The sequence below is a fragment of the Prorops nasuta genome, unplaced genomic scaffold (assembly GCF_024137725.1).
Source record: "Prorops nasuta isolate Cenicafe-Biocafe unplaced genomic scaffold, Cenicafe_Pnas_1.2 PNAS00040, whole genome shotgun sequence".
NCBI lineage: Eukaryota > Metazoa > Arthropoda > Insecta > Hymenoptera > Bethylidae > Prorops > Prorops nasuta.
The window spans coordinates 1,245,925-1,259,808 of record NW_027116837.1 but is presented as its reverse complement, the minus strand read 5'-3'; positions in this window follow the sequence as shown (position 1 = coordinate 1,259,808).

The window sequence follows — 13,884 nt, the reverse complement described above, 5'->3', positions numbered from 1 at the left end:
CGAGAGTACTTACAAGGGACTAGGGTAACTCACTTGGGGTCAGGGAGTACATTTATGTGACTATGGTAACACACTTGGGGTCAGGGAGTACTTATAAAGGTGCTAGGATAACTCACTTGCGGTCAGATTGTACATATAAAGGGGCTAGGATAACTCACTTGGGGTCAAGGAGTACTTCTATGGGGCTAGGATAACTCACTTGCGGTCAGAGAGTACTTATAATGGGGCTATAGTAACTCACTTGGTGTCAGGGATTACTTATATTGGACTAGGGTAACTCACTTGCGGACAGAGAGTTCATATAAAAGGGCTAGGATAACTCAAATGGGGTCAGGGAGTACTCATAAAGGGGCTATTGTAACTCACTTGGGGCCAGGGAGTACTTATAAAGGTGATATAGTAACTCACTTGGGGACAGGGAGTACTTCTATGGGACTAGGGTAACTCACTTGGGGTTTGGGAGTACATATAAAGCGGCTAGGATAACTGACTTGCGGTCAGAGAGTGCATATAAAGGGGCTAGGATAACTCACTTGGTGTCAGGCAGTACTTATAAAGGGGCTATGGTAACTCACTTGAGGTCAGGGAGTACTTATAAAGGGGCTAAGGTAACACACTTGCGTTCTGGGAGTACTTATATGAGACTAGGGTAACACACTTGGGGTCAGGGAGTACTTATAAAGGGGTTTGAATAACTCACTTGCGGTCAGATAGTGCATATAAAGGGGCTAGGATAACTCACTTGGGGTCAGGGAGTACTTATATGGGACCATGGTAACTCACATGGGGCCAGGGTGTACTAATAAAGGGGCTAGAGTAACTCACTTGGGGTCAGGGAGTAGTTTTAAGGGACTAAAGTAACTCACTTGGGGTCTGGGAGTACACATAAAGGGGCTAGGATAACTGACTTGCGGTCAGAGAGTACATATAAAAAGGCTAGGACAACTCACTTGGGGTCAGGGAGTACTTATTAAGGGCTATGGTAACTCACTTGGGGTCAGGGAGTACTACTATGGGACTAGGGTAACTCACTTAGGGTAAGGGTGTATTTTTATGGGACTAGGGTAACTCACTTGCGGTCAGAGAGTACATATAAAGGGGATAGGATAACTCACTTGCAGTCAGAGAGTACATATAAAGGGGTTAGGATAACTCACTTGGGGTCAGGGAGTACTTATATGGGACCAGGGTAACTCACATGGGGCCAGGGAGTACTTATATGGGACCAGGGTGTACTTATAAAGGGGCTAGAGTAACTCACTTGGGGTCAGGGAGTATTTATAAGGGACTAAAGTAACTCATTTGGGGTCTGGGAGTACATATAAAGGGGCTAGGATAACTGACTTGCGGTCAGAGAGTACATATAAAAAGGCTAGGATAACTCACTTGGGGTCAGGGAGTACTTATAAAGGGGTTTGAATAACTCACTTGCGGTCAGAGAGTACATATAGAGGGGATAGGATAATTCACTTGGGGTCGGGGTATACTTATAAAGGGGCTAATGTAACACACTTGGGTTCAGGGAGTACTTATAGGAGACTAGGGTAACACACTTGCGGTCAGGGAGTACATATAAAGGGGCTAGGATAACTCACTTGGGGTCAGGGAGTACTTATAAAGGTGATATGGTAACTCACTTGGGGTCAGGGAGTACTTATAAAGGGGCTGGTGTAACTCACTTAGGGTCAAGGAGTCACTTGGGGTCAAGGAGTACTTATAAAGGGGCTAGGGTAACTCACTTTGGGTCAAGGAGTACTTATATGGGACTAGGGTAACTCACTTGGTGTCTTTGAGTACTTATATGGGACCAGGGTAACTCACTTGGGGTCAGGGAGTACTTATAAGGGCCTAGGGTAACTCACTTAGGGTCTGGGAGTACATATAAACGGCTAGGATAACTGACTTGCGGTCAGAGAGTGCATATAAAGGGGCTAGGATAACTCACTTGGTGTCAGGCAGTACATATAAAGGGGCTATGGTAACTCACTTGAGGTCAGGGAGTACTTATAAAGGGGCTAAGGTAACACACTTGCGTTCTGGGAGTACTTATATGAGACTAGGGTAACACACTTGGGGTCAGGGAGTACTTATAAAGGGGTTTGAATAACTCACTTGCGGTCAGATAGTGCATATAAAGGGGCTAGGATAACTCACTTGGGGTCAGGGAGTACTTATAAAGGTGATATGGTAACTCACTTGGGGTCAGGGAGTACTTATAAAGGGGCTGGTGTAACTCACTTTGGGTCAAGGAGTCACTTGGGGTCAAGGAGTACTTATAAAGGGGCTAGGGTAACTCACTTTGGGTCAAGGAGTACTTATATGGGACTAGGGTAACTCACTTGGTGTCTTTGAGTACTTATATGGGACCAGGGTAACTCACTTGGGGTCAGGGAGTACTTATAAGGGCCTAGGGTAACTCACTTAGGGTCTGGGAGTACATATAAAGCGGCTAGGATAACTGACTTGCGGTCAGAGTGTGCATATAAAGGGGCTAGGATAACTCAATTGGGGTCAGGGAGTACTCATAAAGGGGCTATGGTAACTCACTTGGGGCCAGGGAGTACTTATAAAGGTGATATAGTAACTCACTTGGGGTCAGGGAGTACTTCTATGGGACTAGGGTAACTCACTTGGGGTCTGGGTGTACTTATATGAGATTAGGGTAACTCATTTGGGGTCAGGGAGTACTTATAAAGGGGCTAGGATAACTCAATTGGGGTCAGGGAGTACTCACAAAGGGGCTATGGTAACTCACTTGGGGCCAGGGAGTACTTATAAAGGTGATATAGTAACTCACTTGGGGTCAGGGAGTACTACTATGGGACTAGGGTAACTCACTTGGGTCTGGGTGTACTTATATGAGATTAGGGTAACTCATTTGGGGTCAGGGAGTCCTTATATAGGGGCTAGGGTAACTCACTTAGGGTCAGGGAGTACTTCTATGGGACTAGGGTAACTCACTTTGGGTCTGGGAGTACTTATATGGGATTAGGGTAATTCACATGGGGTCAGGGAGTACTTCTATGGGACTAGGGTAACACACTTTGGGTCAGGCAGTACTTATAAAGGGGTTTGAATAACTCACTTGCTGTCAGAGAGTGCATATAAAGGGGCTAGGATAACTCACTTGGGGTCAGGGAGTACATTTATGGGACTAAGGTAACACATTTGGGGGTCAGGGAGTACTTATAAAGGGGCTAGGGTAACTCACTTGTGGTCAGAGAGTACATATAAAGGGGAGGGGATAACTCACTTGGGGTCGGGGTATACTTATAAAGGGGCTAAGGTAAAACACTTGGGTTCAGGGAGTACTTGTATGAGACTAGGGTAACACACTTGGGGTCAGGGAGTACATATAAAGGGGCTAGGATAACTCACTTGGGGTCAGGGAGAACTTATAACCGGGCTAGGATAACTCACTTGGGGTCAGGGAGTACTTATAAAGGTGCTAGGATAACTCACTTGCGGTCAGATTGTACATATAAAGGGGCTAGGATAACTCACTTGGGGTCAGGGAGTACTACTATGAGACAATGGTAACTCACTTGCGGTCAGAGAGTACATATAAAGGGGCTAGGGTAACTCACTTAGGGTCAAGGAGTACATATATGGGACCAGGGTCACTCACTTGGGGCCAGGGTGTACTTATTAAGGGGCTAGGGTAACTCACTTGGGGTCCGAGAGTACTTACAAGGGACTAGGGTAACTCACTTGGGGTCAGGGAGTACATTTATGTGACTATGGTAACACACTTGGGGTCAGGGAGTACTTATAAAGGTGCTAGGATAACTGACTTGCGGTCAGAGAGTGCATATAAAGGGGCTAGGATAACTCACTTGGTGTCAGGCAGTACTTATAAAGGGGCTATGGTAACTCACTTGAGGTCAGGGAGTACTTATAAAGGGGCTAAGGTAACACACTTGCGTTCTGGGAGTACTTATATGAGACTAGGGTAACACACTTGGGGTCAGGGAGTACTTATAAAGGGGTTTGAATAACTCACTTGCGGTCAGATAGTGCATATAAAGGGGCTAGGATAACTCACTTGGGGTCAGGGAGTACTTATATGGGACCATGGTAACTCACATGGGGCCAGGGTGTACTAATAAAGGGGCTAGAGTAACTCACTTGGGGTCAGGGAGTAGTTTTAAGGGACTAAAGTAACTCACTTGGGGTCTGGGAGTACACATAAAGGGGCTAGGATAACTGACTTGCGGTCAGAGAGTACATATAAAAAGGCTAGGATAACTCACTTGGGGTCAGGGAGTACTTATTAAGGGCTATGGTAACTCACTTGGGGTCAGGGAGTACTACTATGGGACTAGGGTAACTCACTTAGGGTAAGGGTGTATTTTTATGGGACTAGGGTAACTCACTTGCGGTCAGAGAGTACATATAAAGGGGATAGGATAACTCACTTGCAGTCAGAGAGTACATATAAAGGGGTTAGGATAACTCACTTGGGGTCAGGGAGTACTTATATGGGACCAGGGTAACTCACATGGGGCCAGGGAGTACTTATATGGGACCAGGGTGTACTTATAAAGGGGCTAGAGTAACTCACTTGGGGTCAGGGAGTATTTATAAGGGACTAAAGTAACTCATTTGGGGTCTGGGAGTACATATAAAGGGGCTAGGATAACTGACTTGCGGTCAGAGAGTACATATAAAAAGGCTAGGATAACTCACTTGGGGTCAGGGAGTACTTATAAAGGGGTTTGAATAACTCACTTGCGGTCAGAGAGTACATATAGAGGGGATAGGATAATTCACTTGGGGTCGGGGTATACTTATAAAGGGGCTAATGTAACACACTTGGGTTCAGGGAGTACTTATAGGAGACTAGGGTAACACACTTGCGGTCAGGGAGTACATATAAAGGGGCTAGGATAACTCACTTGGGGTCAGGGAGTACTTATAAAGGTGATATGGTAACTCACTTGGGGTCAGGGAGTACTTATAAAGGGGCTGGTGTAACTCACTTAGGGTCAAGGAGTCACTTGGGGTCAAGGAGTACTTATAAAGGGGCTAGGGTAACTCACTTTGGGTCAAGGAGTACTTATATGGGACTAGGGTAACTCACTTGGTGTCTTTGAGTACTTATATGGGACCAGGGTAACTCACTTGGGGTCAGGGAGTACTTATAAGGGCCTAGGGTAACTCACTTAGGGTCTGGGAGTACATATAAACGGCTAGGATAACTGACTTGCGGTCAGAGAGTGCATATAAAGGGGCTAGGATAACTCACTTGGTGTCAGGCAGTACATATAAAGGGGCTATGGTAACTCACTTGAGGTCAGGGAGTACTTATAAAGGGGCTAAGGTAACACACTTGCGTTCTGGGAGTACTTATATGAGACTAGGGTAACACACTTGGGGTCAGGGAGTACTTATAAAGGGGTTTGAATAACTCACTTGCGGTCAGATAGTGCATATAAAGGGGCTAGGATAACTCACTTGGGGTCAGGGAGTACTTATAAAGGTGATATGGTAACTCACTTGGAGTCAGGGAGTACTTATAAAGGGGCTGGTGTAACTCACTTTGGGTCAAGGAGTCACTTGGGGTCAAGGAGTACTTATAAAGGGGCTAGGGTAACTCACTTTGGGACAAGGAGTACTTATATGGGACTAGGGTAACTCACTTGGTGTCTTTGAGTACTTATATGGGACCAGGGTAACTCACTTGGGGTCAGGGAGTACTTATAAGGGCCTAGGGTAACTCACTTAGGGTCTGGGAGTACATATAAAGCGGCTAGGATAACTGACTTGCGGTCAGAGTGTGCATATAAAGGGGCTAGGATAACTCAATTGGGGTCAGGGAGTACTCATAAAGGGGCTATGGTAACTCACTTGGGGCCAGGGAGTACTTATAAAGGTGATATAGTAACTCACTTGGGGTCAGGGAGTACTTCTATGGGACTAGGGTAACTCACTTGGGGTCTGGGTGTACTTATATGAGATTAGGGTAACTCATTTGGGGTCAGGGAGTACTTATAAAGGGGCTAGGATAACTCAATTGGGGTCAGGGAGTACTCACAAAGGGGCTATGGTAACTCACTTGGGGCCAGGGAGTACTTATAAAGGTGATATAGTAACTCACTTGGGGTCAGGGAGTACTACTATGGGACTAGGGTAACTCACTTGGGGTCTGGGTGTACTTATATGAGATTAGGGTAACTCATTTGGGGTCAGGGAGTCCTTATATAGGGGCTAGGGTAACTCACTTAGGGTCAGGGAGTACTTCTATGGGACTAGGGTAACTCACTTTGGGTCTGGGAGTACTTATATGGGATTAGGGTAATTCACATGGGGTCAGGGAGTACTTCTATGGGACTAGGGTAACACACTTTGGGTCAGGCAGTACTTATAAAGGGGTTTGAATAACTCACTTGCTGTCAGAGAGTGCATATAAAGGGGCTAGGATAACTCACTTGGGGTCAGGGAGTACATTTATGGGACTAAGGTAACACATTTGGGGGTCAGGGAGTACTTATAAAGGGGCTAGGGTAACTCACTTGTGGTCAGAGAGTACATATAAAGGGGAGGGGATAACTCACTTGGGGTCGGGGTATACTTATAAAGGGGCTAAGGTAAAACACTTGGGTTCAGGGAGTACTTGTATGAGACTAGGGTAACACACTTGGGGTCAGGGAGTACATATAAAGGGGCTAGGATAACTCACTTGGGGTCAGGGAGAACTTATAACCGGGCTAGGATAACTCACTTGGGGTCAGGGAGTACTTATAAAGGTGCTAGGATAACTCACTTGCGGTCAGATTGTACATATAAAGGGGCTAGGATAACTCACTTGGGGTCAGGGAGTACTACTATGAGACAATGGTAACTCACTTGCGGTCAGAGAGTACATATAAAGGGGCTAGGGTAACTCACTTAGGGTCAAGGAGTACATATATGGGACCAGGGTCACTCACTTGGGGCCAGGGTGTACTTATTAAGGGGCTAGGGTAACTCACTTGGGGTCCGAGAGTACTTACAAGGGACTAGGGTAACTCACTTGGGGTCAGGGAGTACATTTATGTGACTATGGTAACACACTTGGGGTCAGGGAGTACTTATAAAGGTGCTAGGATAACTCACTTGCGGTCAGATTGTACATATAAAGGGGCTAGGATAACTCACTTGGGGTCAAGGAGTACTTCTATGGGGCTAGGATAACTCACTTGCGGTCAGAGAGTACTTATAATGGGGCTATAGTAACTCACTTGGTGTCAGGGATTACTTATATTGGACTAGGGTAACTCACTTGCGGACAGAGAGTTCATATAAAAGGGCTAGGATAACTCAAATGGGGTCAGGGAGTACTCATAAAGGGGCTATTGTAACTCACTTGGGGCCAGGGAGTACTTATAAAGGTGATATAGTAACTCACTTGGGGACAGGGAGTACTTCTATGGGACTAGGGTAACTCACTTGGGGTTTGGGAGTACATATAAAGCGGCTAGGATAACTGACATGCGGTCAGAGAGTGCATATAAAGGGGCTAGGATAACTCACTTGGTGTCAGGCAGTACTTATAAAGGGGCTATGGTAACTCACTTGAGGTCAGGGAGTACTTATAAAGGGGCTAAGGTAACACACTTGCGTTCTGGGAGTACTTATATGAGACTAGGGTAACACACTTGGGGTCAGGGAGTACTTATAAAGGGGTTTGAATAACTCACTTGCGGTCAGATAGTGCATATAAAGGGGCTAGGATAACTCACTTGGGGTCAGGGAGTACTTATATGGGACCATGGTAACTCACATGGGGCCAGGGTGTACTAATAAAGGGGCTAGAGTAACTCACTTGGGGTCAGGGAGTAGTTTTAAGGGACTAAAGTAACTCACTTGGGGTCTGGGAGTACACATAAAGGGGCTAGGATAACTGACTTGCGGTCAGAGAGTACATATAAAAAGGCTAGGATAACTCACTTGGGGTCAGGGAGTACTTATTAAGGGCTATGGTAACTCACTTGGGGTCAGGGAGTACTACTATGGGACTAGGGTAACTCACTTAGGGTAAGGGTGTATTTTTATGGGACTAGGGTAACTCACTTGCGGTCAGAGAGTACATATAAAGGGGATAGGATAACTCACTTGCAGTCAGAGAGTACATATAAAGGGGTTAGGATAACTCACTTGGGGTCAGGGAGTACTTATATGGGACCAGGGTAACTCACATGGGGCCAGGGTGTACTTATAAAGGGGCTAGAGTAACTCACTTGGGGTCAGGGAGTATTTATAAGGGACTAAAGTAACTCACTTGGGGTCTGGGAGTACATATAAAGGGGCTAGGATAACTGACTTGCGGTCAGAGAGTACATATAAAAAGGCTAGGATAACTCACTTGGGGTCAGGGAGTACTTATAAAGGGGTTTGAATAACTCACTTGCGGTCAGAGAGTGCATATAAAGGGGCTAGAATAACTCACTTGGTGTCAGGGAGTACTTATAAGGGGCTATGGTAACTCACTGTGGGTCAAGGAGTACTTATATGAGACTAGGGTAACTCACTTGGTGTCTGTGAGTACTTATATAGAATTAGGGTAACTCACTTGGTGTCTCTGAGTACTTATATGGGACCAGGGTCACTCACTTGGGGCCAGGGTGTACTTATTAAGGGGCTAGGGTAACTCACTTGGGGTCAGAGAGTACTTACAAGGGACTAGGGTATTTCACTTGGGGCCAGAACTTATTAAGGGGCTAAGGTAACTCACTTGGGGTCAGGGAGTACATTCATGGGACTAAGGTAACACTATTGGGGGTCAGGGAGTACTTATAATGGGGCTAGGGTAACTCACTTGCGGTCAGAGAGTACATATAGAGGGGATAGGATAATTCACTTGGCGTCGGGGTATACTTATAAAGGGGCTAATGTAACACACATGGGTTCAGGGAGTACTTATAGGAGACTAGGGTAACACACTTGCGGTCAGGGAGTACATATAAAGGGGCTAGGATAACTCACTTGGGGTCAGGGAGTACTTATAAAGGTGATATGGTAACTCACTTGGGGTCAGGGAGTACTTATAAAGGTGATATGGTAACTCACTTGGGGTCAGGGAGTACATATAAAGGGGCTAGGGTAACTCACTTTGGGTCAAGGAGTACTTATATGGGACTAGGGTAACTCACTTGGTGTCTTTGAGTACTTATATGGGACCAGGGTAACTCACTTGGGGTCAGGGAGTACTTATAAGGGCCTAGGGTAACTCACTTAGGGCCTGGGAGTACATATAAAGCGGCTAGGATAACTGACTTGCGGTCAGAGAGTGCATATAAAGGGGCTAGGATAACTCACTTGGGGTCAGGGAGTACATTTATGGGACTAAGGTAACACATTTGGGGGTCAGGGAGTACTTATAAAGGGGCTAGGGTAACTCACTTCCGGTCAGAGAGTACATATAAAGGGGAGGGGATAACTCACTTGGGGTCGGGGTATACTTATAAAGGGGCTAAGGTAAAACACATGGGTTCAGGGAGTACTTGTATGAGACTAGGATAACACACTTGGGGTCAGGGAGTACATATAAAGGGGCTAGGATAACTCACTTGGGGTCAGGGAGTACATTTATGGGACTAAGGTAACACATTTGGGGATCATGGAGTACTTATAAAGGGGATAGGGTAACTCACTTGCTGTCAGAGTGTACATATAAAGGGGATAGGATAACTCACTTGGGGTCGGGGAGTACTTATAAAGGGGCTAAGGTAACACACTTGGGTTCAGGGAGTACTTATAAAGGGGCAATGGTAATTCACTTGGGGTCAGGGAGTACTACTATGGGAATAGGGTAACTCACTTGGGGTCAGGGAGTACTTATATGGGACCAGGGTAACTCACTTGGGGTCAGGGTGTAGTTATAAGGGACTAGGGTAACTCACTTGGGGTCTGGGAGTACATATAAATGGGCTAGGGTAACTGACTTGCGGTCAGAGAGTACATATAACAAGGCTAGGATAACTCACTTGGGGATCAGGGAGTACCTATAAAGGGTCTATGGTAACTCACTTGGGGTCAGGGAGTACTTATATGGGACTAGGGTAACTCCATTAGAGTCAGGGTGTATATTTATTGGACTAGGGTAACTCACTTGCGGTCAGAGAGTACATATAAAGGGGATAGAATAACTCACTTGCAGTCAGAGAGTACATATAAAGGGGCGAGGATAACTCACTTGGAGTCTGGGAGTACATATGAAGGGGCTAGGATAACTCACTTTGGGTCAAGCAGTACTTATTAGGGACTAGGGTAACTCACTTGGGGTCGGGGAGTACTACTATGGGACTAGGGTAACTCACTTGCGGTCAGGGAGTACATATAAAGGGGCTAGGATAACTCACTTGGGGTCAGGGAGTACTTATAAAGGGGCAATGGTAATTCACTTGGGGTCAGGGAGTACTACTTAGGGACTAGGGTAACTCACTTGGGGTCAGAGAGTACTTATATGGGACCAGGGTAACTCACATGGGGCCAGGGAGTACTTATAAAGGGACTAGGGTAACTCACTTTGGGTCAAGCACTACATTTATGGGACTAAGGTAACACATTTGGGGGTCATGGAGTACTTATAAAGGGGTTTGAATAACTCACTTGCGGTCAGAGAGTGCATATAAAGGGGCTAGAATAACTCACTTGGTGTCAGGGAGTACTTATAAAGGGGCTATGGTAACTCACTGTGGGTCAAGGAGTACTTATATGAGACTAAGGTACCTCACTTGGTGTCTGTGAGTACTTATATGGGATTAGGGTAACTCACTTGGTGTCTCTGAGTACTTATATGGGACCAGGGTCACTCACTTGGGGCCAGGGTGTACTTATTAAGGGGCTAGGGTAACTCACTTGGGGTCAGAGAGTACTTACAAGGGACTAGGGTATCTCACTTGGGGCCAGGGTGTACTTATTAAGGGGCTAAAGTAACTCACTTGTGGTCAGGGAGTACTTATAAGGGACTAGGGTAACTCACTTGCGGTCAGAGAGTACATATAAAGGGGCTAGTATAACTCATTTGCGGTCAGAGAGTACATATAAAGGGGCTAGGATAACTAACTTGCGGTCAGAGTGTACATATAAAGGAGCTAGGATAACTCACTTGGGGTCAGGGAGTACATTCATGGGACTAAGGTAACACTATTGGGGGTCAGGGAGTACTTATAATGGGGGTAGGGTAACTCACTTGCGGTCAGAGAGTACATATAGAGGGGATAGGATAATTCACTTGGGGTCGGGGTATACTTATAAAGGGGCTAATGTAACACACTTGGGTTCAGGGAGTACTTATATGAGACTAGGGTAACACACTTGCGGTCAGGGAGTACATATAAAGGGGCTAGGATAACTCACTTGGGGTCAGGGAGTACTTATAAAGGTGATATGGTAACTCACTTGGGGTCAGGGAGTACTTATAAAGGGGCTGGTGTAACTCACTTTGGGTCAAGGAGTCACTTGGGGTCAAGGAGTACTTATATGGGACTAGGGTAACTCACTTGGTGTCTTTGAGTACTTATATGGGACCAGGGTAACTCACTTGGTGTCAGGGAGTACTTATAAAGGGGCTATGGTAACTCACTTGGGGCCAGGGAGTACTTATAAAGGTGATATAGTAACTCACTTGGGGTCAGGGAGTACTTCTATGGGACTAGGGTAACTCACTTGGGGTCTGGGTGTACTTATATGAGATTAGGGTAACTCATTTGGGGTCAGGGAGTACTTATTAGGGGCTAGGGTAACTCACTTGGGGTCAGGGAGTACTTCTATGGGACTAGGGTAACTCACTTTGGGTCTGGGAGTACTTATATGGGATTAGGGTAATTCACATGGGGTCAGGGAGTACTTCTATGGGACTAGGGTAACACACTTGGGGTCAGGCAGTACTTATAAAGGGGTTTGAATAACTCACTTGCGGTCAGAGAGTGCATATAAAGGGGCTAGGATAACTCACTTGGGGTCAGGGAGTACATTTATGGGACTAAGGTAACACATTTGGGGGTCAGGGAGTACTTATAAAGGGGCTAGGGTAACTCACTTGCTGTCAGAGTGTACATATAAAGGGGATTGGATAACTCACTTGGGGTCGGGGAGTACTTATAAAGGGGCTAAGGTAACACACTTGGGTTCAGGGAGTACTTATATGAGACTAGGGTAACACACTTGGGGTCAGGGAGTACTTATAAAGGGGCTATGGTAACTCACTTGGGGTCAGGGAGTACTTATACAGGGGCTATGGTAACTCATTTGGGGTCAGGGAGTACTAATAAAGGGGCTAAGGTAACACACTTGCGTTCTTGGAGTACTTATATGAGACTAGGGTAACACACTTGGGGTCAGGGAGTACTTATAAAGGGGTTTGAATAACTCACTTGCGGTCAGATAGTGCATATAAAGGGGCTAGGATAACTCACTTGGGGTCAGAGAGTACTTATAATGGGGATATGGTAATTCACTTGGGGTCAGGGAGTACTTATATTGGACTAGGGTAACTCACTTGCGGTCAGAGAGTTCATATAAAGGGGCTAGGATAACTCAATTGGGGACAGGGAGTACTTATAAAGGTGATATAGTAACTCACTTGGGGTCAGGGAGTACTTCTATGGGACTAGGGTAACTCACTTGGGGTCTGGGTGTACTTATATGAGATTAGGGTAACTCATTTGGGGTCAGGGAGTACTTATATAGGGGCTAGGGTAACTCACTTGGGGTCTGGGTGTACTTATATGAGACAACGGTAACTCACTTGCGGTCAGAGAGTACATATAAAGGGGCTAGGGTAACTCACTTAGGGTCAAGGAGTACATATAAGGGACCAGGGTCACTCACTTGGGGCCAGGGTGTACTTATTAAGGGGCTAGGGTAACTCACTTGGGGTCCGAGAGTACTTACAAGGGACTAGGGTAACTCACTTGGGGTCAGGGAGTACATTTATGTGACTAAGGTAACACACTTGGGGTCAGGGAGTACTTATAAAGGTGCTAGGATAACTCACTTGCGGTCAGAGTGTACATATAAAGGGGCTAGGATAACTCACTTGGGGTCAAGGAGTACTTCTATGGGGCTAGGATAACTCACTTGCGGTCAGAGAGTACTTATAATGGGGCTATAGTAACTCACTTGGTGTCAGGGATTACTTATATTGGACTAGGGTAACTCACTTGCGGACAGAGAGTTCATATAAAAGGGTTAGGATAACTCAAATGGGGTCAGGGAGTACTCATAAAGGGGCTATGGTAACTCACTTGGGGCCAGGGAGTACTTATAAAGGTGATATAGTAACTCACTTGGGTCAGGGAGTACTTATATAGGGGCTAGGGTAACTCAATTGGGGTCAGGGAGTACTTCTATGGGACTAGGGTAACTCACTTGGGGTCTGGGAGTACTTATATGGGATTAGGATAATTCACTTGGGGTCAGGGAGTACTTATAAAGGGGTTTGAATAACTCACTTGCGGTCAGAGAGTGCATATAAAGGGGCTAGGATAACACACTTGGGGTCAGAGAGTACTTATAATGGGGCTATGGTAACTCATTTGGGGTCAGGGAGTACTTATATTGGACTAGGGTAACTCACTTGCAGTCAGAGAGTACATATAAAGGGGCTAGGATAATTCATTTGGGGTCAGGGAGTACTACTATGGGACTACGGTAACTCACTTGCGGGCAGAGAGTACATATAAAGGGGCTAGGGTAACTCACTTTGGGTCAAGGAGTACTTATATGGGATTAGGGTAACTCACTTGGTGTCTGTGAGTACTTATATAGGACCAGGGTAACTCAGTTGGGGTCAGGGAGTACTTATAAAGGGGCTAGGGTAACTCACTTTGGGTCAAGGAATACTTATATGGGACTAGGGTAACTCACTTGGTGTCTTTGAGTACTTATTTGGGACCA